The sequence below is a fragment of the Pelodiscus sinensis genome, chromosome 2 (assembly GCF_049634645.1).
Source record: "Pelodiscus sinensis isolate JC-2024 chromosome 2, ASM4963464v1, whole genome shotgun sequence".
Classification (NCBI taxonomy): Eukaryota; Metazoa; Chordata; order Testudines; family Trionychidae; genus Pelodiscus; species Pelodiscus sinensis.
Genome location: NC_134712.1, coordinates 236,538,941 through 236,562,020, shown reverse-complemented (window position 1 = coordinate 236,562,020; position 23,080 = coordinate 236,538,941). Strand labels below are relative to the sequence as shown.

Below are 23,080 nucleotides of genomic sequence, written 5' to 3'. Positions count from 1 at the left end.
TTTACACCCACATGATTCTGAAATGTAGTCTCTGCTCAGACTTAGCTGGAACTTGGCTGGCTAAGACCTACAGTCTCTGTGGCTGTGTCCAGGTTTTTTTTTGAAAAAAGTAGTCTTTTTTCAAAAAAACTTCACTTGCGTCAAGACTGCCGCCGTGTTCTTTCGAAATTAAATCGAAAGAACGCAGCTTTTCTTTCGACAGTGGTAAACCTAATTCCACGAGGAAGAACGCCTTTTTTCGAAAGTGCTCTTTCGAAAAAAGGCATTCTTGAAAGCAAACAGGGCTTTTTAGAAAGGGAGCATCCAGACTCAGTCGCTGCTTTCTTTCGAAAAAGCGGCTTGCTTTTTCGAAAGTTCCGCGTGCAGTCCAGACGCTCTCTTTCGAAAGAGGCTTGCAGTCTAGACATAGCCTGTGAGTGCCTCTCAATATCAAAGCGGGAGGCAGCTATGGTCATTCATTTTTTTTGTTCAAAATAGCCGTAGATCTCTGGGGTGAAATCATGGCCCGTTGGATGGCAAAATTACTGTTGACTTCAGTGAAGCCAGATTTCACCCCTAAAATGTTCATTCACCTACAGTACAGCCCTGGAGAGCAGTTTAAAAATGCATTGAACAAAGCCCACTTAAGTGATTGCAGAGCACTTTACTGAACCTGCCCCTTTTTGATTGACAGTGAAAACAAAACAGCGAACATATTTATCCCTAAAAAATGGATTTGGGTCAAATGAGATATCACCAAGGCATGATCAAGGATCCCAAGAACTTTAGTCCATGTGTAAGACGGGTAAATGGCTGTTACAGCTCTAACTCTGCCCACACATCTATACAAGTGATTTCACCACTGGATCCAACATCAGCCACTACATCAGGGGTTCATTTAACTGCACGTCCACTAATGTGATCTATACCATCAAATGCAACAATGTTCCACTGCCACGTATAGTGGCCAAACTGAACAGTCTCTGTGGGAAAGAATTAATGGACATAAATCAGATACCCGAAAAGGCAACACACAGAAACCTTAACCTGCCCGGGCACTCATTAATGGATCTCCAAGTCACCATGTGGTTTCAGTCCAATTCCACAAGCCAAATGCACAGGGAGTGGTTGGAACTTAACTTCATTTATAAGTTTAATTCTTATCAGAATGGAATGAACACTACCTTCTATTCCTAACATCTTAACCAACCAATCAACCAAAGGAGGTGCTAATTGTTCTTATCAGCCTTTTGTAACTTGAACAATCTATTCACTGTCTTTTTTCTCCTCCCTCTCCCACCCCTCCTTCCTTTATTTATTCTTGGATCTAGATTTTTAATACTCCAGTCATCTGAAAAAGTGGGTTTTGCCCACAAAAGCTCATTATACCATCTACATGTTTTGTTAGTCTTTAAGGTGTTAGTAGACTATTTGCTGTTTTTTAAGTTTTTCCAGTTAGGCTATGTCTACACTGCAGGCTTTTGCTGGCAGAGAGTATGCTAATGAAGCGCTCATTAGCATGTGTCGCGCTGTCATTTGCATATTCTCTGCCAATGCTTTTTGCGCAAGAGGTTTTTATACAAAAACAAGCAGTATAGAAGGATCCGTTTTGTGCAAAAAAATCCTTTTTGCGCAAGATCCTTATGCCACCTTTTTTGAGGTATAAGGATCTTGCACAAACGGGTTTTTTTGGTGTAAAATGGATCCATCTACACTTCTTCTTTTTGTGTAAAAACCTCTTGCGCAAAAAGCATTGGCAGAGAATATGCAAATAACAGCATGACAAATCCTAATGAATGCTTCATTAGCATACTCTCTGCCGGCAAAAGCCTGCAGTGTAGATATAGCCTTACAGACTAACCTCTCTGAATCTGTAAACAGTTATTGCATACACACGCAGGGCACAGCCATCCAAAATGTAAAGAATGAACAGAGCTATGATTAAGCCAGGGAGCATTGAGTCAGATACTGCATGCTGCAATTGGATTTGCAATTGGAAACAGTCCATGCTGCAATTGGAAACAGTCTCACCGCAGGCCAAATGCTTCTTTTTTGAAATATTTTGCTGGAGCATGCATCTGTCTCTATATGCACAGTTGCTTTGTTCTCCTTTTTGTGACCTTCTTTAGGTGTGATAAGCTTTAAGAGTCAGCTACTTAGCTATATGCTGAATTGTATTGAGCAGTGAAGCAAACAAGAAAATGCAATGATTTTCTGGATTAGAAGCACACTGCTGGGGGCCACCTCCTCTCATATGATCCCTGGGTTGGATATGAAGTAAGCAGCAGTAAGTTGCAGATAAGATAAAAGGTGTTTTGTGGTTAAAGCACAGGTCTGGGACTCAGGAGATGACCTGGGCTGTAGCTTTGGCACTGCCACAAACTCCCTTTATAAATTTTGCTTCTCTGCTGCTCAGTTTCTCAGAATGTAAAATGGCAAAACTACTTCCCAAGTTCCAAAGGGTATTGTGAATCTTAACTCACTGAGATTTCTAAAGCACTTTCTGATTCTCAGACGATAGGTACTATCGGCAGTAATTGCAAAGTGCACATCATTGTAGAAGTTGATTTATCTGTATTGTGATTATTAATTAAGATTATTAGTGTAGTGCTGAGTCTAATGACAACATGTTTGGAAATATAAGATACAAAATTTTCTCAAGCTAAAGGAAAGAGACACATGGGAGGTACGTTGGAAAATGAAGGGATTTCATTAGCAAGTATTTGTCTTTATTTTGTTTATTATTGATATAAAAATGTATATGGATATGTGACTTCCATGCTACAAAAAGCGATATTTGTAGTCTGCACATTACAACTTCTTTGACCTCAAATCTCCAAATCAACTAACATCACAGTTAAAGAATATAGGAATTGCCCTATTGTTTCAGACCCATGGTCCATCTAGCCCAGCGATGGGCAACCAAAACTAGTGAGTGGGCTGTGTGAATGGCCCTCCTTTGTCTCAGTTGGCTGGATGAGGCTTGTTGGGGTTCCAACCACAAGCAACCTGTGCACCCCCGCTCTGTCCCCTTTCCCTCTCATGCACTGGGGCCCCACACGTACCTGTTCCTCCCCTTCCCTTCCAGCACTTTTGGAGCACCATGGATCAGCTTATTTGTGCTCTTCATCCTCCCTCCCAGAGCTTGAATGCTGTGAATCATCCAATTCACTGCTCTCCAAGGCTATGTCTACACTGCGGGTTATTGCGCAAGTACGGCCATTCTTGTGCAAGGATCTGCAGAGCATCTACACTGCCCACCCACTCTTGCGCAAGGAAATTTACAGTATGGCATAGTAAGAGATGGCTCCTTGCGCAAGAGCTATGCTCTTTTTTAACAGGAGTAAGCCCTCCTGCGCAGGAGCTCTTGCATAAGAGGGCAGTGTGGACGCTCAGCAGGGATTTCTTGCGCAAGAAAGCCCTATGGCTAAAATGGTCATCAGAGCTTTCTTGCGCAAGAAAGCGTCCACACTGCCATGGGCGCTCTTGCGCAAAATCACAGCTCGCACATGGCAGTGTGGACGTTTTCTTGCGCAAGACTTCTTGCACAAGAACCCTTGCACAAGATGGTCTTACGCAACAAGCTGTCAGTGTAGACATAGCCCAAAAGGGCTGGGAGGGAGTAGGGGAGGAATAAGGACACAGTGTGAATCAGGTGATTTGTGGAGTTCCGAAAGTGCAGTTGCAACCATCATAGGGCAGATTTGAACCTGGGATCTCAGTGTAGGAACCTCTACAGCTTGAGCTATAAAGCCAGCTGGCTCTCAGCTTAGGCTGTAGAGCTCCCTTGTTCTTACCTCTGGCTGTAAGTGCTCTAAGTGCCTCCACATGGGATAGTGAACTACAGTAGGGCTATGTCTAGACTGCAGGCTTCTTTCGAAAGAGGCTCTTTCGAAAGCATCTTTCGAAAGAGCCTCTTTCGAAAGATCGCGTCTAGACTGCAGGCGGATCTTTCGAAAGAGAAATCCGCTTTTTCGAAAGAGAGCACCCAGCGAGTCTGGATGCTCTCTTTCAAAGACGGCCTCTTTACATTGAAGAACGCCTTCTTTCGAAAGAGGAACTTTCGAAAGAAGGCGTTCTTCCTCGTAAATTGAGGTTTACCGCCATCGAAAGAAAAGCCGCGTTCTTTCGAAATAATTTCGAAAGAACGCGGCTTGAGTCTGGACGCAGGGGAAGTTCTTTCGAAAAAAGGCTACTTTTCCCGAAAGAACCCCTGAGTCTGGACACGGCCTAGGTGTGTGGGTTACGCTGTGGGGAGTGAGGAGTAAGTTAGTGTGGGGCTCCAGTGCCCGCGAGGCAAGGGGAAAGAGGGCAGAAAGGTGGTGCGCTGGCTGCAGGTGATAGCCCAATGGGCTGTATGTGGCCTGCAGACTGCAGACTGCCCACCACTGATCTAAGTCCACTGTTTTGCCTCTGCCTGTGGCCAACACCAGATGCTTCATGGAGAAACGCAAGGCAGGGATGTCTGTAGTTCACTGCATTGCTCACAGTTTGTGAATGTTATCCTTTGGGCCAACTGGTTAGAAAATATTTGGGGCTTTGCTTGGTTGTTCTGTCATGTATTTCTTTGGTGTTTATCCATACAGAATGTAAGCAAAGTTTGTTTCCCTGAATGCAGTAGGAATGAATAACAGCAGGCTGTTTCCTTGAAATTCAAGAGTGGTCTGAACCAGTCCTGTGCCCATGGAGTGCTATCTTTGCTCCCTTTCAGGGCAATACTACCAGCTGCTTTTCTCACTTTCTCCTGGCTGCTTCCTTTCATTTCATGACACACACAGCTCTCCCATCAATGCTTCCATCCGTGTCTTTGCAATCAGTCTCAGGAAAACCACTTATATTCTTCCTTATCTCTTGCTCAGGCTGTCCTATGTGATTCAGTTTCTTGGGCAGGTACTTCTATTCTTTTAGCTACCTTACTCCATAAAGGGGTGGAAGTGCTTCTTCCATTCAGTCTAAATGAAAGGTGGCCATCGGCTTCTATAAGGTCTCTGATGAATATAGATAGGAGACACACTTGCACCCCACCAACAACACACTCCCACATAACAATCTCAGGGTCATCATTGATATTAAGGAAACTTTACCCCTTTGGATGAATTAGGGTATGTCTAGACTATAGGCTTTTGTTGACCGAGGCTTTGTCAACAGATACTGTCAACAAAGCTTCTGTCGACAAAGAGTGTCTAGACTACATCCAGTTTTGTTGACAAAGCAAGCCGCTTTGTTGACGTGAGAGTGTGGACGCAAAGGACAGTGTAGATGCAATAACACCTTCTGTTGACAGAACTCTGTCGACAAAAGGCATTATTCCTTGTAGAATGAGGTTTACCACCGTCGACAAAACTGCCGAGTTCTGTCGATGTTATGTCGACAGAACTCAGCAGTAGTGAAGACGCAGATATAGTTTTGGTGACAAAAGTCCACTTTTGTCGACAAAACCCTGTAGTCTAGACACATTCTTAGATATTGCTCGCTGATCTTCACATATATGGACGTCCACTTGATGGCGTGATATACCTGCACAGATCCACACATATGCCAATGCTACTGTCATGAAGTCAACAAATATCAGGTATCACAAGCATCAAAGACATCAAGATGACCCTTCCAAGAGGAGATGGCATCCAAGATCCCACAAAATTGGCCCGGTGGATTATTACAGATGTAGTGATCTGCTAACATGTCTTATTCCTAAATGGTGGAATTAATACTCATGTTCCTCACATATCAGCACTCAGAAACAATGTTCCCTCAAATCTTTTCCATCCGTGTGTGGAATAAATTTTTATGTGCACTGAGACATGTGTGAACATGCACCATAAGGAGAAACAAAAGCTTGCTATGAGCACTCCGCTAATCAGCTGGGCAGCATTTGAATCTCTCCTGAGTGGCTGCACAAGCACACAGGGAACACTGCTCCGAAATACCAAGATTGACACTAAGAAACACAGATGGACACGACTTATGCATTAGCACTGAAATAGTCACATGTCAGTGAGGAGTCAAATGGGGATAGTGCTCTATGACCAATGTAGCACTGCTGAATAACATGTGTGAGGGAACCTTGCATAATGAGAAATATTTTTGAGAATATCACAGATGCCTGATGAATTCAGGAGCATATATACAAATGAATCCTTCATTTGCATGCTTTATTATCTATATGTAGAGACTCAGAAAATCATTCCCCTGGCTTTACTTTCCATGGGCACAGGGTGAATTTATTTACACATGTAATATGGGTTGCTCCCTTGATGAATTCACACATATGTTCTAATGAAGGAAGACTTCACAGAATCATAGAATATTAGAAATGGAAGGGACCTTGAGAGGTCATCAAGTCCAGTCCTGTCTACTCATGGCAGGACCAAGCATCATCTAGTTAATCCCTGACAACCTGCTCTTAAATGTTTCCAATGATGACCTGTCACAGTGTTATTTTGTGTAGTATTTTCAGCTGCTGAACCTAAATTTTTGGTGCCAATGACTAGGTAGACATTTCTGAACAGTATAACCAGTATTTGTTGATTTTTCAGTATAGTTAGGTTGAGACTTCTAGCTAAAATTTTTAGTAAAGAATCAACATTAATTATTAATTATTATTGACCACCTTTGTATCTGTTCTCAAATAATACTTGGCATTTCTATAGTGACTTCTACCTGATAATTGCAAAGTGCTTTCTAAATGCTCACTAATTGAGCCTCAAAACATGCAGTAGCACAACTAGCTGTTATACCATGCCCATTTTACATGTAAGAAAATAGAGGCACTGAGTGTGGTGGAATTCTCAGCTAGTCCAGAGCTGGCATAACTTGCTATTTGCCATTGCTTGATGGTGGCAGGACAGAGAATGGGGGGAGACTGAAAAGAGGCAGAGCTGACAAATGGCACACTCTGATAAGCCCATACTGGTATAATATCTCTTTAGGGTTTCCTTAAAGGGTAGCCTCAGGCACTATCCCCCTAGATCATTCCTATGACTGTTTGTGGAAAACACAAAAGACTCTCAAAGCTACTATATATTTGAGAGAGTTTGTCTGTGAGTGAGTGAGCGAGTCTGTCTGTCCATCTGTTTGTTCAAGAACTCCTAAATGGTAAGAACTAGGACTGTCAAATTTGGTATGCAGCTTCCTTTTATCCTGACTTAAAGCAGGGTAAGGATTTGATTTTTCCAGGACAATGGGATGTGTCTAGATTGTAATTGTTTTTCATAATATGGAAAGGAAGGAGGCTGCTAGCAGGGACAGTTATACAGTGTAATGACCACAAGGGGCAGCAAGGGGCCAGGGAAGGGGACTGGGACAGTTATAACCCCATTGTGGCAGCTTGGGGCAGGGGAGGAGGTAAGCTTCCGAGCAGTGAGGTCTCTGCTGTGCCCAGCTCTCTGTCTGGCCTGGCCTATGCCACCACCAGCCTTGGAGAGCCATGGTCCAGGTAGCATGGCCCCCTGCCACATCCAGCCCTAGGGAGCCTGGCTAGCACAGCCTCCGCTGACTCCTATGCTCCCCACACCTTAGCTCCCTGCTCTGAGTCCTTCCTCACCCCTAAACCCTGAATCCTGCACCCCCACAAACCACCAACCCTCTGCCCTGAACCCCACCTCATCCCAGCCTTGACTAATGCCCCTCCATAAGCCCCCATTCCTCTGCCCTGAGCCTGCCACATCCCCAAATCCTCTCCCTGACACCTGCGCCCCCCACATCCCCACACCTCTGCCCTGAAGGACCTGGACAATGCTGGGTAAATCTTCTAGTATTTTTATAATGAATCTGTGACATTTCTTCAAATAAATTTGTCACATTTTCATTAGCACTATTTCAACAGCTTTGTTGTGTGAGAAATGTACTCATTCAGCACTCTCTGGACAGGAAGATACAGAGCTCCTGAGAATAATCCACATTCTACCTTATGGGAACCAAGCTAAGAAAACATCCTCTATTAAAAACCATACATGTACACTTTTAGCTGTTGAGTACTTACACAAGGTCTAGATTAATGATGCTGCCCATTCCTAACCTTACAATCAGATCATTTGACAAACTAAGAAGAAATGAATATTATGACCTTGACTCCTGACCCATCAACTATCTGAGTTCTTCAAGCATTTCTTCCCCTCACTGCCTGGCATGAAATAGCATTTGAGAAGACATTAGGGTAAAAGTAACTAGAGAGCAATTTATAAGAGGTGCCGACACTTAGGTTTCTATTATTTGCCTAAACGCTCCTAATAGTTTTCAATTTAAAAAGGAAATGGAGCAGGGGAAAGGAAATAGGGGAGCTGTGTCAGCATGTGGGCTGAAAAATGGATTCAACTCTTTTCACAACGGCAGCTGGGTGAAGGGGGAGAGAATTTGCCAAATGTTTTATTCCAAATATTATGTTCAAAAATTGGTGGGTAAATTATTAGACAACATATATTTGCAAATGACTCCCCACTGCTTCTTACCCACATGCCTCTAGCTTCCATCTAGGACACATCACATGAGCCATTGTCTACAGCCAAGCCCTAAGATACAACCATATCTGCTCCAATCCCACACACAGAGACAAACATCTACAAGTATGGGCGGTGAGTAATGTAGGCAAGGGAAAGCATTGCCTAACCAAAATTGCCTACACGCCCTGGCCGCTGGGGAAGGCTGGGGCTGAAGCTGCAGCAGCCAGACTCCTTGGCTGCCAGGGAAGGCTGGGGCTAGGACCATGACAGTTGATCTTCCCGGCTGCTGGGGAAGTCTGAGGCTGGGGCCATGGCAGCCTGACACCTCAGACGCCAGTCCTCATCTAAAAACAACCCCCCAACCTGAAGCAAATACTCACCAACAGCCACACACACCCCAAAGACTCTTCCTTAGGAACCTATTCTTGCAACAAACTCTGTCCACCTATCTATACAAGCGACAGCATTGCAGGACCTAAGCACATAAATCACACCATTAGGGTCTCATCCACCTGCACCTCCATTAATGTGATATATGCCATCATGTGCCAGCAGTGCCCCTCTGTCATGTAATTGGCCAAACCAGAAGGTGTCTGTGCCAAAGGATAATTAAACACAAATCAGACATCAAGAAAAGTAACATACAAAAACCAGAAGGAGATCACTTTAACCTCCCTGGACATTCAGTAATGGGTTTAAAAGTAGCCATCCTTCTACAAAAACACTTCAAAACCACCTTGCAAAGGGAAACAGCAGAAGTGCAATTCATTGGAAAATTCAATACAATCAAATTAGGACTGAATAAAGATTTAGATTGGTTCTCTCACTGCAAAGGCAATTTCTCCCTCTTGGTATTCACATCTCCTCATCAACTGCTGGGAATGAGCTACATCTACCCTGACTTAATTGGCCTCATTAGCACTGGTCCGATACATGATTAATAACTTCCTTCTTTTCATATATATATAAAGCCTTGCCTCAGGAATTTCCACTCCGATTCATCGGATGAAGTGGGTTTTACCCACAAAAGCTCATGTGTTAATAAATCTAATATGTCTCTAAGGATACGTCTACACTGTGGTTCAAAGTTGAGCTAAGATACGCAAGTTCAGAGAACCTTTGCTCGACTCTTGGTGCTGTCTACACAGTAGAAAGTCAAAGGAAGAACACTCTCCCTTCAATTTCCCTTACTCCTCCTGAAATGAGGGTTATAGAAGTCAGAGTGAGAAGCCTGTTATTTCAAAATTATTTTGAAATACGGTGCTCGTGGAAAGACACACAAGCTGTTATTTTGAAATAATATTATTTATTTCAAAATAAGTATGCAATGTAGACATAGCCTATGGTGCCACTGGATTCCTTGTTTTTTATTCTGCATCTATATGGCAGGTTCCCGAATTACTGGGGGTAGTCAGTGCATTTTTCTTTTCAATTCTCCCTTAAAAGTAATCTTTTCTTGCTGGCTTATGGCTAACTTTCTCTGTAAAGCATTTTGCTAGGTAGTGTATCAAGTACAGTATAATAGGCTAGGTATTTTTATGTTATTTGTATGCTAAGAGGCCAGGACACTATTGACTAATTTATAACTTGTCAAGTGAGACCTTATAAGTCAAGGATCTGAAGGGGATTTCTCCCAAGCAGCATGTGTGTGTGTGTGTGTGTTGTATTTTTGATAGACACACTCAATGCCAATTCTATTCTTTTAATCTTCCCTCAGTTCCTCCAGCTCCTAAATCATGTCTTTTCCACCTCTGAATTTTCTCCAATTTGTCGATAAATTATGTTAATTTGAGGATTTTACTCAATCTATTCTTATTTTCCCATCTCTCCCCTGTGCTCTGTTCTCTAGCTTGGGCCTTCATGGCAGCATTAACAAGTTTCTCTTCGGTTTTCTGATAAACAAGTTCTATGCTGGAAGTATTACTGTATATGAGAAAATCAGAAGCAAGCAATTCAGAAAAAAACACTGAGCTACAGGCATGAGTTTTTGTTTTTTTGCCAATGCCTGACATCAATCAATAAAATATTAGAGGTAACAATAAACCTGATGGTATCCATGGGAGAAAAACAGATTTCCTCACAGGATCTGTACTTTGAAAAATATACATGGTATAAGTGTAATGGGTCGATTTTCACACTCTCACACAAAAATACTTAAGTAATACAACTTTCTGCTGATATAGTGCTTTCCATCTGAAGAGCTCAGTGACTTTTAGAAACATCACTTAAGCCCAAGAACACCCTCGTGATATTGGTGAGGGATATAAGAGGGTGTCTTTAGCCACCACTGAAATGCAGCTACCTCTTTGAAGTTGAGCTTAGCAACCCTTAAAGAAACACCATACAAAAGTTAAATAATTATATCATATTGAAACTACAGAGGGAGTTAGAAGCCAGGAAGTAATTACCTCAGGTGGAATATGGCTTTTACACTGCAGATAGTAACCCTATTCTTAAGTTAAAGGGGGCGGGACCTCAGTTTTCTATCTCCTACAACAGTCAGAGGGTGTCAACAGGAGGGCTTTGGCTTCTTCAACCATGGGATGCTATCCTGCGAAGGAAGTCTCTTGGGAAAAATGGGGTCCCTGACCAAGAAAAGGAAAGGCATCTTCACATATCAACTTGCCAACCTACTGTGGGGAGGAGGGAGGCGAGGGGTTAAGCTACTTTCAATGGGGGCATATGACAAAACCCTGCAAAATATAAAAATGGTGACCTTACCATAGGGTTCGATGTAGTGGGGATAAGAAAAACTACGATAGGGTCAAAGAAGGAAATCATCGGTGGAATCTGATTAACATTTTAGATGTCTATAGACCAGGGGTGGGCAATAATTTTTGGCCGGGGCCACTTCAAAAATTTGTGAAGTGGCCCTGGGCCAGCCCAGAAGGGGCAGAGCCTTATCTGGAAGGGGCGGGGCCAGAATGCTTCTGGGCTTCCCCACCCCCGGACTATAATTGGTCTGGGGGTAGAGGAACCCCTTTGTCCCCCCTTCCCACTAGGCACCTGGCAGGGCAGGAACAGGCTTCACACACTCCATTGCCCCCAGACTCTGATTGTCCTGGGGGCGGGGGAAGCATGGGAAGCCTCTTCCCACCCCGTGAGGAGTGTGTGGCACTTTGAAGAGCCGCGCACGCCTCGCAGGGCTGGGACAGGATGAAGGAAGTTTCATGCAGCTCCCCTGCCCCCAGGCTCTGATTGGCCTGGGGGCAGGGGAGTGGCAGGGCCTTTGCGGGCGGGATCAACCCGCTTGGTGGACCAGATCCAGCCTGCTGAGGCCCTTTTGCCCACCCCTGCTATAGATAAATGCAAGGAATATGGGGAACAAGTGCATATTTGTCAGAACAGATGCAAATTTGGTAGAAATTACCAAAAGCCTAGTTACAGTGGACCACAAACTGAACATAAGCTAATAGTGTGATGTAGCTGCAATAAAGGCTAATATGATTCTGGGGTGTATTAACAGAAGTGTTGGATATAAGACACAAGAGGTATCTGTCCCACTCTACTAGGCATTGTTGAGACCTCAGCTGGAGTACTATGTCCATTGCGGAGAAACTAAATGATTTCTTTGCTTCAGTCTTCACGGCTGAGGACGTTGGGGAGATTCCTGAATCTGCACCATCCTTTGTGGGTGATGAATCTGAGGAACTGTCCTGGATTGAAGTGTCATTAGAGGAGGATTTGGAACAAATAGAAAAACTTAATGTTAACAAATCTCCGGGACCGGATGGCATTCATCCAAGGGTTCTAAAAGAACTCAAATGGGAAATTGCTGAGCTATTATCTGTGGTTTGTAACCTATCCTTTAAATCGGCTTCAGTACCTAATGACTCGAAGGTAGCCAACGTGACACCAATATTTAAAAAGGGCTGTAGAGGCGATCCTGGCAATTACAGACCGGTAAGTCTAACTTCAGTACCGGGCAAATTAGTCAAAACAATAGTAAAGAATAAAATTGTGAAGCATGTAGAAGAACATAATTTGTTGGACAAAAGTCAACATGGTTTCTGTAAAGGGAAATCCTGTCTTACTAATCTGTTAGGGTATGTCTACACTACCACCCTAGTTCGAACTAGGGTGGTAATGTAGTCAACCGGAGTTGCAAATGAAGCCCGGGATTTGAAGGACCTGACAAGTCTTCCAATATGTTAAGGGCTGTTATAAAGAGGACTTTATAATTATTTTCCATTTCCACTGAAGACAGGACAAAAAGTAACAGGCTTAATTTGCAGCAAGGGGAGGATGGGGGGGGGGAGGGTTAGGTTAGATATTAGACATTATAATAACTTTCTAACTCCAAGGACAGTTCAGCTCTAGAAAAGGCTTTTAAGGGAGGTTGTGGATTCCCTATCACTGCAAACTTTAAAAAAGAAGTTGGGACAAACACCTTTCATGGATGGTCTGGGTTTTACTTGGTTCAGCCATAGTGCAAGAGTCTAGACTTGGTAGCCTTTTGAGGTCCCTTTCAGCCCTACACTTCTATGATTCCATATCAGTGCAGAGGTACCATCAATCCAACATCAATATCCAGGGGATTTAGCACAGTACAGAATGCCACTCCCTGAATTATAAGCATAACTTCTTACAGGACGTTGGTCTTAGAGCTCTCCCCCTAAATACTGATCTGGCTTTGGCAAGTGATGGACTCTCATAAAGGAGAATAACTGCAGGTTTTATAATGTGCTGGGCTCTGTACTGTCAACCCCAACTGTTCCATAATCATGAGCCAGAATGCAAACATCATGAGACTGGCATGAAAATCATGAGATTTAATAATGAATACAATAATAATAATAATAATAATAATATCTGGAATCTCTTTATTTGCCTTCTGGTGTTAGAGTCTTTGGGCTTCAAGATTTCCAGCTTTTCCCCACCACCATTAAGGACAGAAAGTTACTTTTTAAAAAATGAAGGCAGGGAGCCTAGGACTTTAGGAACTGGGGCAATATGTAAAACATCAAATACCCTGAGAGTTGTGATAAAATCGGGAGGGTTGGCCACAGTGCTTCCTTGCACATATCTCGCAACACAGCAGTTACAACAATAGAAATGTTACAGTAAGATATTGAGAGAGCAGGCAGTAAACAAGGCAAGATGCAAAGCTTTGTTCCGAATACGAGCCAGATGTGGGGAAGTAACTGACAACATGGAGTTTACGAGCAGCATAGTTATGAGGTGTGCTTTTAAAAAAGTACTACAATAAATGTAAGGTATGTCTATACATAGCTGCCAGAGGGGGACAATTCCTCCAGTAAAAGTAATGAGCCAGGTCCTTGGCTAGTCTAAATCATCATAGCTTGAGTGACTTCAGCAGCACTAAGGTGATTTATGCCTGCTGAGTGTCTGGCGCACTATTGTCACAGAGGGGATATCTAGCTTCTGAAATGAAGAATTTGGGGTCAAGAAAACAGCACCTAAAAAGAAAATTCAAAGTCACAAGGTATAACTGGGTGCAGTAGTCAACAAATCTTACAATCATGTTAGTTGCAGCCTGCCAAATCTGTACTATTCCAAATCCCAGTTTTAGAGCCACTGTATGTATTAGCGAAAGGCAGTGCCAGGTTGTCAGTGATCTGTGCAATATTTGATAGACTAAATTCAGACTGGGGTCAATTGAGTTGCATCTATACTGTCTACTAATGCCAATTCTGAATGGAGCTCACCGTCTGGATGCCTAATATTTTTTCATCCTTATTAAAGAAATGTTACTGCATAAGCATGCACTTCACTGCACATTTTAGGATCCGCTGGCAAGAAAGAAATCTATCTTCCTTTTCAATATGATGCTGTAAAGGCTGTATTAGGAATTTGTTCATCTTGAATGTAAAAAAAAAAAAAAGATAAATCAGGCTTGATTAATTAAAAAAAAATCCACCTCTTTTATTAGGTTGGAGACAACTGACACAAACCACTATTCACTAAAAAGCCAAGCCAGGAATAATGATAGTGTAAAGTCAGCCTGTGTGAATAATTCATGGGGTACAATTTCATGTTATTTTAAATGGTGCTGCTTCTCTTGCTGATAAGCAATAATTTTGTGTTCTTTCTTTGCTTTTTATAACAAATCAATCAAAAGGATTCTCTATTGTTAAATGTGTTTGGAATCATTTCTGAAACAGCTTAATAGAGCTGTGATCACACACTGATTTATTTTTCATTCTCTATCCACGGTGGAATAGGCGTCGGGTTCCATTTCTGGCTTGTTTTTAGGAAATGAAAAAAATTTGAAGCTACTAACGTAGCATCCGACAAATCATGCATTCCTTTGCATTATGCTGTTCCATAGCAACCATATATTATCATTCCAAATGACCGTAACTTTATAAGAAGAGAATTTAAAGTCAAGAAAGGACAAAAATGATATAGGTCCTCCACGGGACAGCACATCAGGGCCCTAATCCTGTACACACCGATAACTTGTGTGCCTACTCAAAGAGTCCCATAGAAGTCATAAAGGCTTTGCGCAGACAGAGGGATTTACCCCCACAGAGCAGATTGAAAGGCAGGGGTTTGTCCTTGTATCTTCCATGTGGCAGGTGGCATCTGAACACAAAATGGCAGCTGCTTCTGCAGCAGAGAAGGGGAACTTTTCTCTGGCTAAAGAAAAAAACAAAACGTAACAAACACGAGCTACATAGACTGCATTGCAAATCCAATTCTCTCATGGCATATTATGATTACTGTTGTTGATGATGTTGTTGTTGTGGTAGCATTATGGAGTTATGCAGAACAAAAAGACCATTTCCACCCTAAACAATTTATAATCTATGTATAAAACAAATGACAACAGGTGGATACAGAGACCAGAGAGGAAAGCATAACTGTCTGCAGCTATCTGTAATGGGTATAACCCGTATAACCCAAGGCCGTGTCTATGCGACCCTTTGTCTTTTTATCCCTGCCTTTGCTATCACTAGTTCAACTCCACTAGTAGTAGCAACAGTGAGGCCACCTGCTGAAGTTCTAATAATCATGTGATCTAATCCTAGTGATCCCTGGGTTAACATTCCTGAGATTGTTGCCACTGTTGGAATTGAACCTCAGGCAGCAATGGTGGGATGTTTTAGAAGTAATTTCTAGGGCAGACAAGGCCAAAGGAGATAAAGGAATGTTAAGAGTGGCACCAGGAGTTGTTGGTAGATGTTATGGGATGAATCTGAACAAAGGCTTGTTGAATGTCAAGAAGAAAAAAAGGTCAACAGTGAATTTAATGGCATTTTGAGTGCACAAAGTAACATAGATTTGGCCCCGAATGATATTTGAAATGCTGTGGTTGCAGAGTGATTTCTTCTCCTGATATCCCCCTGGTATGAGATAGCAGAAAGTGAATATTGCATCATATTTTGCTGCAGGCGAGAACACTTTACATATTCATCCTGGTTTAGTCTTCCTTCTTTCCACGGTCAGGTCATGTGCTCAGGACTCCCTCCTTTGCTGTGCTGGACTTAGGGTATGTCTACACTACAGCGCTAATTCGAACTAACTTAGCTAATTTGAACTAACTAACTAATTAACTAAGCTAATTTGAACTAACAGATCCAGACTAAAAAACAAGTTCGAATTAGCGTTTTGCTAATTCGAACTAGCATGTCCACATTAAGTGGACCCTGAACCGGGGTTAAGGATGTCCGGAAACAGTGCCGGCAGGGCATCAGATGAGGACTTAGAGCGTGGAGCTGCTGCCTCAGGCTAGCCAAGGGCTGTGCTTAAAGGGACCCAACCCCCACCCCGGACAGACAATTCTCAGGGGTGCCCGGCTTGCAAAGCAGTCCTCGCATGGAGTGCCCTGAGTGCCCACACTGGGCACATCACAGCACTCGGCCATCAGCCCGGCTGCACTTGCCGCAGGCTGCCATCTGGGGAGAGGGGGCAATTGGGGGGCTGCAGGAGTGCTTCCACCCCCAGAAGCCCGCAGAGCCAGCCCAGTCCTCCCCATCGGGGGCTCGTGCCCCATTCCTCCCTCACCTCCTTCCACTTACCCTTTCCTAGCCCCCCTTCCTGACGTACAAAATAAAGAAAACGTGTGGTCAAAAATAGAATCTCTCTTTATTGAACAAAACTCGGGGAGACTGGGAAAAGGAGGTGGGAGAGGGGAAGAGAGAGGGTGGGAGAGGGGAGGGCAACTAAAATGATCAGAGATTTGGAACAGGTCCCATATGAAGAGAGGCTAAAGAGACTGGGACTTTTCAGCTTAGAGAAGAGGAGACTGAGGAGGGATAGGATAGAGGTCTATAAAAGCATGAGTGGGGTGGAGAAGGTGCATCAAGAAAAGTTCTTCATTAGTTCCCATAATAGAAGGACTAGAGGACACCAAAGGAAAGGAATGGGTAGCAGGCTTCAAAGTAGTAACAGAAAGTTCTTCTTCACAAAGCAAAGAGTCATCCTGTGGAACTCCTTGCTGCAGGAGGCTGTGAAGGCTAGAACTAGAACAGAGTTTAAAGAGAAGTGAGATAAAGTGATGGAGGTTGGGTCCATGGAGTGGTATTAGCCAGGGGGTAGGAGTGGTGTCCCTGCCCAAAGTTTGTGGAAGGCTGGAGAGGGATGGCACGAGACAAATGGCTTGGTCACTGTCTTCGGTCCATCCCCTCCAGGGTACCTAGTGTTGGCCGCTGTCGGCAGACAGGCTACTGGGCTAGATGGACCTTTGGTCTGACCCAGGACGGCCATTGTAAGCTCAGGGCTCAGGGTTGGGGGTCTCAGTGGACCACCTTGATTTGCATGCACACCTGTTCCTGGGTGGCCAGGCTGGAAGCTCTCCTGCCCTAGCTGGCCACTTTCCTGTGCCTAGTGTGGAGGTTGTGGATGAGGTCCACGAAGTCCGCACTAGACCAGGCGGGTGCCCGCCTCTTGCTGTCCCGGGCAAGCTCCCAGGAGACGCCATCCTGGTCCCGGGAAGAGGGGGAGGGCTGGGGGGCATCAGGTGGCTGGCTCGAGCCTTGCCAGGCGCAGGGTCTGCTAGCTGGGTGCTGGCAGGCTTGCACCTGGCACGAGCACCGTAGCCAGCCCGTGCCCCTTTAAGGGGTCCGGGGCCGGGAGGGGGGCAGACGAGTTTCCCTGGTCTTGGCCAGAGTGGCCACCAGGGAAACCTGGGGAGGGCTAGCCTCCCACTAGTTCGAATTAAGGGGCTACACACCCCTTAATTCAAACTAGTAAGTTCGAACTAGGCTTAGTCCTCGTACAATGAGGTTTACCTAGTTCGAACTAAGCGCTCCGCTAGTTCGAATTAAGTTCGAACTAGCGGAGCGCTAGTGTAGCGCCTATCAAAGTTAAATCGAACTAATGTCCGTTAATTCGAATTAACTTTGTAGTGTAGACATACCCTTACTGACTGCGGAGGACCTTTTGGAAGACACACTCAACCCCTGTCAGAGATAGAACAGGGTTTCACGCCTCTCTGTCCTGAACTCAGATCCCAGCATGGCGGTAGCAACAGATGGCTTCTCAGTGTGTGAGGACTAATATCGATAGGACATGTAAAACAGCCCTTATTACCAACACATTTCTTTGTGAAACGAGCTCTTCAAATCCACTTCATTTTAAAGCAAAATCCTTTTATGAATTAAACCCATTCTGAAGTGCTGGCTCAGATCTGTGGTGTCTGAAAAAGAACAGAATCTAAGTACGTTTTCCACCTGACTCTGCATTCATAACAAGAAGCAGCTAGGTCTAGCTCATGGAGCAATATAAGACAGAGAATTGGCCTGACAGGGAGGCTGACAAACTTGAGGTAGAGCAGAAAACAGGAACATAACTGATTAGGAGGCTGTGGAGGATACTAACTCAGAAGAGGCTAAAATAGTTAAATATGTACAACACAGATAATTTAACACTAAAGGAATAGAACAAATGTCTGCGAGTATTGAAGGTTGCAAACTGAATGGTGGATGCTGTTAGGGTTGTACAAGGAGTTATAACTAAGGACAATGAGATCAAATAATGGAAAATGGGCTGAATAATGGAAAAGAATGATTAACAATGATGTCTATTACATGGGAATGGCATCCCAGGGACAGTGCTGAAAACCCCACTGCTAACTGATTCATTTAAATCTAGATTGGAAAAAGCATTTGGGAATACTGCAGGAAACATCCCTGCACTTGCAGGGGAATAGACTAGATGACTTAGCAGTCTTTTCCACTTTTAATTTCTATGGTCCACTTCATTCCTCCCTTCTGTGGCAGGAAAGGATGAAATCCCAGAGGATTTTTCAGGAAGAACGGCTCTTGCTTAAGAGGGGGGTTTTGTGCAAAAGCCTCTTGCGCAAAAACGGAGCCTCATTAATTATGCAAATGAGGCACAGAGATATTCCATGCTTTGCCTCATTTGCATATGTTTTTGCACAAGAGGGGGCAGTGTAGACATAGCCACACAGTTTTACTGCAGTGTATGTGCCATTTACCAGAACACTTTATTTCCCTTTATATATAGGCATAAGCTGTATCAACATAAGCAACAATGTTCCCTCTAATCTTTTCCACCCATGTGCAGATTTTTTCCATCCACGTGCAGAATAATTGTATGTGCACTGAGGCATGCACGAATGTGCACCACTATTAGAAACAAAACCTAGCTGTGAGCACTCTGCTAACTAGCTGGGTGGCATCTGAATTTTTCCTGTGCAGCTGCACAAGTACAAAGATAGAGGGAACACTGATAAGTACCATTATACTGATATAGTTGCATTTGCACCGGGGACTTCTGTCTGTAGGCAAGGCCTCTTTTGTTTATAAATCTTTTTAAATCTTGCATTTGTGTGGCTTTGAAACTCCACTGGCTTTCAGGTTCAAACAAACTCTAAGGCTGTGTCTACATTGGCACCCTTTTCCGGAAAAGGGATGCTAATTAAACGCTTCGTAATTGCAAATGCCGCGGGGAATTTAAATATCCCCTGCGCCATTTGCATGAATATGGCTGCCGCTTTTTTCCGGCTCGGGGCTTTGCCGGAGAAAAGTGCCAGTCTAGACGGGATCTTTCGGAAAATAAAGTCTTTTCTGGAAGATCCCTTATTCCTGATTTTGAGAGGAATAAGGGATCTTCCGGAAAAGGCTTTATTTTTCGAAAGATCTCGTCTAGACTGGCGCTTTTCTTTGGCAAAACCCCGAGCCGGAAAAAAACGGCAGCCATGTTCATGCAAATGCCGCGGGGGATATTTAAATCCCCCACGGCATTTGCAATTCTGAAGTGTCTCATTAGCATCCCTTTTCCGGAAAAGGGTGCCAATGTAGACACAGCCAAAATGAACTTGGTCAACACTGCCAAATTTCCCTTTTTTTCACATTGAAACTCTGGGTCATGGTTGCTGGAAAGAGGGCTCTGGTTAACAAACCTGAATGAATTTTTCTATGAGTTTTGAGTTTAGATAATTTGAATTCAAGTAAGTTTCACATGGACTGGAGTTTTATCACAATGTTTCCTGCAGCTTAGCTGCTGTGCTGATCCTTCTGCCTAGCTGGAGCCTTTTCATCCTTATACTTCTGAAAATAAAGCTCTGGGATGTGCTATGTCTGGGGTTCCTGCTTAGCTCACTGTACACTGGGACTGTGAAATTCAGATCTGTGGGATTGAGCCATTTGGTTACAGAGTTTGGGGTACTTACCACTAAGCTGCAGATGAACAGATAAAGCTCAAATCCACAAGAAAAGAGATTTTTTATAAACAAAGCTAAGTCTATGGTTTTTAGTTTAATCTATCCCCAGTGCCATCACCACAGAATTTAAGCACTTCTAAAGAATTGGCAAAATTTTCCAAAGCAACTAACTGACAAAGGGCCAGATCATTTAAAAGGTCTTTAGGCACCTAAAGATGCAGATAGGCTTCAAACCTATTCAGGTGCTTTAAAGATTCCACTAAGCTCCTAACTCCCATTTCCCAAGCCTAAGTCTCATGCCATTCAGGGTCTGAAGTACCTAAGTCACTTCTTGAAAATGGGACTGAAGAGACTAAGTAACTTAGGACTCTTGAAAAATTTACCTAGTATAGGTTGAACCTCTTTAGTCTGGCACCTTCGGGACTTGACCAGTGCTGAACCAGAGAATTTGCCAAACACAGAAGGTCAATATTATCTAGCAGCATTACTAACACTTCCACTGCTTACCGGACTCTTAGAAGACATTTAGGTGTAAATTAGAGCTAAACAACAGCACAGAACACTGAGAGCCAGGACTAGTGTCTGTAAACAAATTTTATGAGACCACGGGAAACTTGGCCATATCCATGATAAGTGGACATCGGACTAAATAAAATCATGCCGGACCACAGATGGTGTTGGATCAGACTGTGCTGGATTAAAGCAGTTCAACCTGAATCTAATACTCTTCTGAGATATTGTTTATGGGACAGGGTTGTAAAACTTGCAGATGGGCCACCTAGTTTTAATGATGCCAGGTTTTTTTTTTACTAGAATCAGCTTTGGGATCCAGTACATGTATATTGTAAATGTTACAAATCTGCTGCTGTATTTTATTATTTTCTGTTGTCCCAGTTTGAACTATGCATTAGAAATCAATTGCTCATCAAGATTCTTAATGGTAGTTAAAGATCAAGTTTTTTTTTAATCTTAATATGACTGGAAAGATCCATGAAGCCACACTGCAAATCTTCCTTCCCTCTTTTCTGTTATTTTTCTACACAATTATTAAGATTAATTTCATGAGATAAGAGATGATAATATCCATCTTTCATCAAAGCATGAAATTGCTGTTTAGGGCCCTTTTGTCCAGTTTATCTTTATTTCATATAGATAACTGAAAAGACTGCTGTTTGCTTTTAAGATCAAAGTGATTCTGTCTCTCTCTCTCTCTGCCCCCCTCCACACACACATTGAGAAATCAACATATAGCATTTTTCCCCATGAATGACCCACACTGTAAAGAGAATAGAACTTTCTTAATGCTTCATTTTAACAGGAAAGATGGCAAAAAATAAAAAGTTTTGACATTGGTCTAAACTGTCAAAGTTTATCAAAAACAAAGGGAAAATAGTGCTTAAATTCCAGTATCTTGTTTGTATCAATTCTGAAGGGCTTTTCTTTTCTGTGGAAGTGGGACTTTGGCAATAACACATCATCCATGGAGAAAGTGACAGGCATTCTTTATCATGTCCACTAAATTTAAGTACTGAGCAAGTGTACATCTAACCCACTGGGAGTGTATGGTTCAGGTTCTGCTCCATGTTAATCCACAGAGGACATGAGTGGAAGCAGTTTACAACTACAAAGCTTTGTCTCATTAACTCAAGCTGTAGCAGCCTATGCTTTTAGCTTTGAACGTTCCTGGGTCACTCCCTGCTGTATAAGACAAGTGGGTGTTCATCACACGTATGTATATTTGTTAATGTCCACAAAAGAAAACTATCATAAAAGTGTAAATGTTCTCTGATATTCTGTGTCTCATAGAGCATGTTACTAAACCACAAGGCTCTCTTCTTTGTCCCTTCTGCAGGACACAAAAAAAATAACACTAGTTTGGTCTTCATAATCAGCAAATTATGCCTAAGAGGCAGAATTGTACAGATCACAAAGAAAGAGGCACATCTCCCTAATGGTGCAAACAGAAATCATTCTGCCTGTGGTATGCCCAAAAACGGAGGACTAGAAATGCAGAGAAGCATTTCTGTCAGAAGCCAATCAAAATTCGATTTCAGTAAGACAGAAAGCATCACTTAACAGTGACTTCCTCGTTCCCCTTAATTAAATCATCAGTCTCTCAAAAGAAATTAATTGTTTTTCTTCCGAACCTTGATTTGCCATGAACCCCCTTTGGACTGATATTTTCTGACTGTTAAGTTTACCCAGTAAGTTAGAAAAGTTCCTCATGCTGGAATGCTCTTTCATCTCCTGCAGGGGGCCCTCTGTCTGCAGGCGAACAAAGCCACTGTGTAGGGCAGCCGATTCTGCCTAGGACAAACTGAATGGTGCTGCAGGGACATGCACTAGGTTGCAGCCCCACTCACAAACAACTGTCCAAATCTGAGTAAGTGGGGCTTCAGCCTGCTGCTTCCCCACTCTCCCCCACACTTTTACCATAGGCACTGAGCCACTATAAGTATCACAGCTCATGGACCCTCCTTGCCGTAAAGCCTGACACACAGCTGGAGGGCGAGTCCCCTTGTTTGGCACTCTGAAGTGTTGCTTAGAGCTGCAGATTGTCTTGAGTGGCCACTGATCTCCTGATCCCCTACATTAGCTCCGATGTCTCCATCTCTCTTCTTCTCTTCCTGGGTTGCTTTCCTGCCTCCCTTGCTTGCTAGAGTGGTGCTGCTGGCTTGGCAGAGCCGAGCCTCAATGACTGATCCCATTTGCTGTTATCTTTACATTTTAAGTCTCCACTTGAACGAAACTTTCAGTTTAACACTGTTTAACACTTGCCTTTAGACTATGAATATCACTTTACATATCTAGGTGAACACTGGCGTTGAAAATGTGGCCTCATTTTTTCCCTGTGACAGTGAAAGCACAATGATTGTGGAGCTACAGGAGAAAGGGGGAGAGGAACAAGCCTTGTTGCTCTGAACGTGCCATCTACATTCCCCTTTGGCCTTTCCAACCAGCATTGGGCAGTGTGCAGGTGGTAAATTGCATAGCCTTAGCACAGAGATATGGGACAAGACCAAAACAAACACCAAAATACTCAAGGAACAGGGATAACTTTTTTTTTTCC

At 43.3% G+C, this 23,080-nt stretch overlaps 1 protein-coding gene across 1 annotated transcript in view; it reads right to left on the bottom strand.

Moving 5' to 3' along the window:
* ADARB2 (adenosine deaminase RNA specific B2 (inactive)) overlaps positions 1-23,080 on the bottom strand; it is a 468,279-nt gene that overhangs the window by 77,285 nt on the left and 367,914 nt on the right. The gene's annotated exons all lie outside the window — the stretch shown is intronic.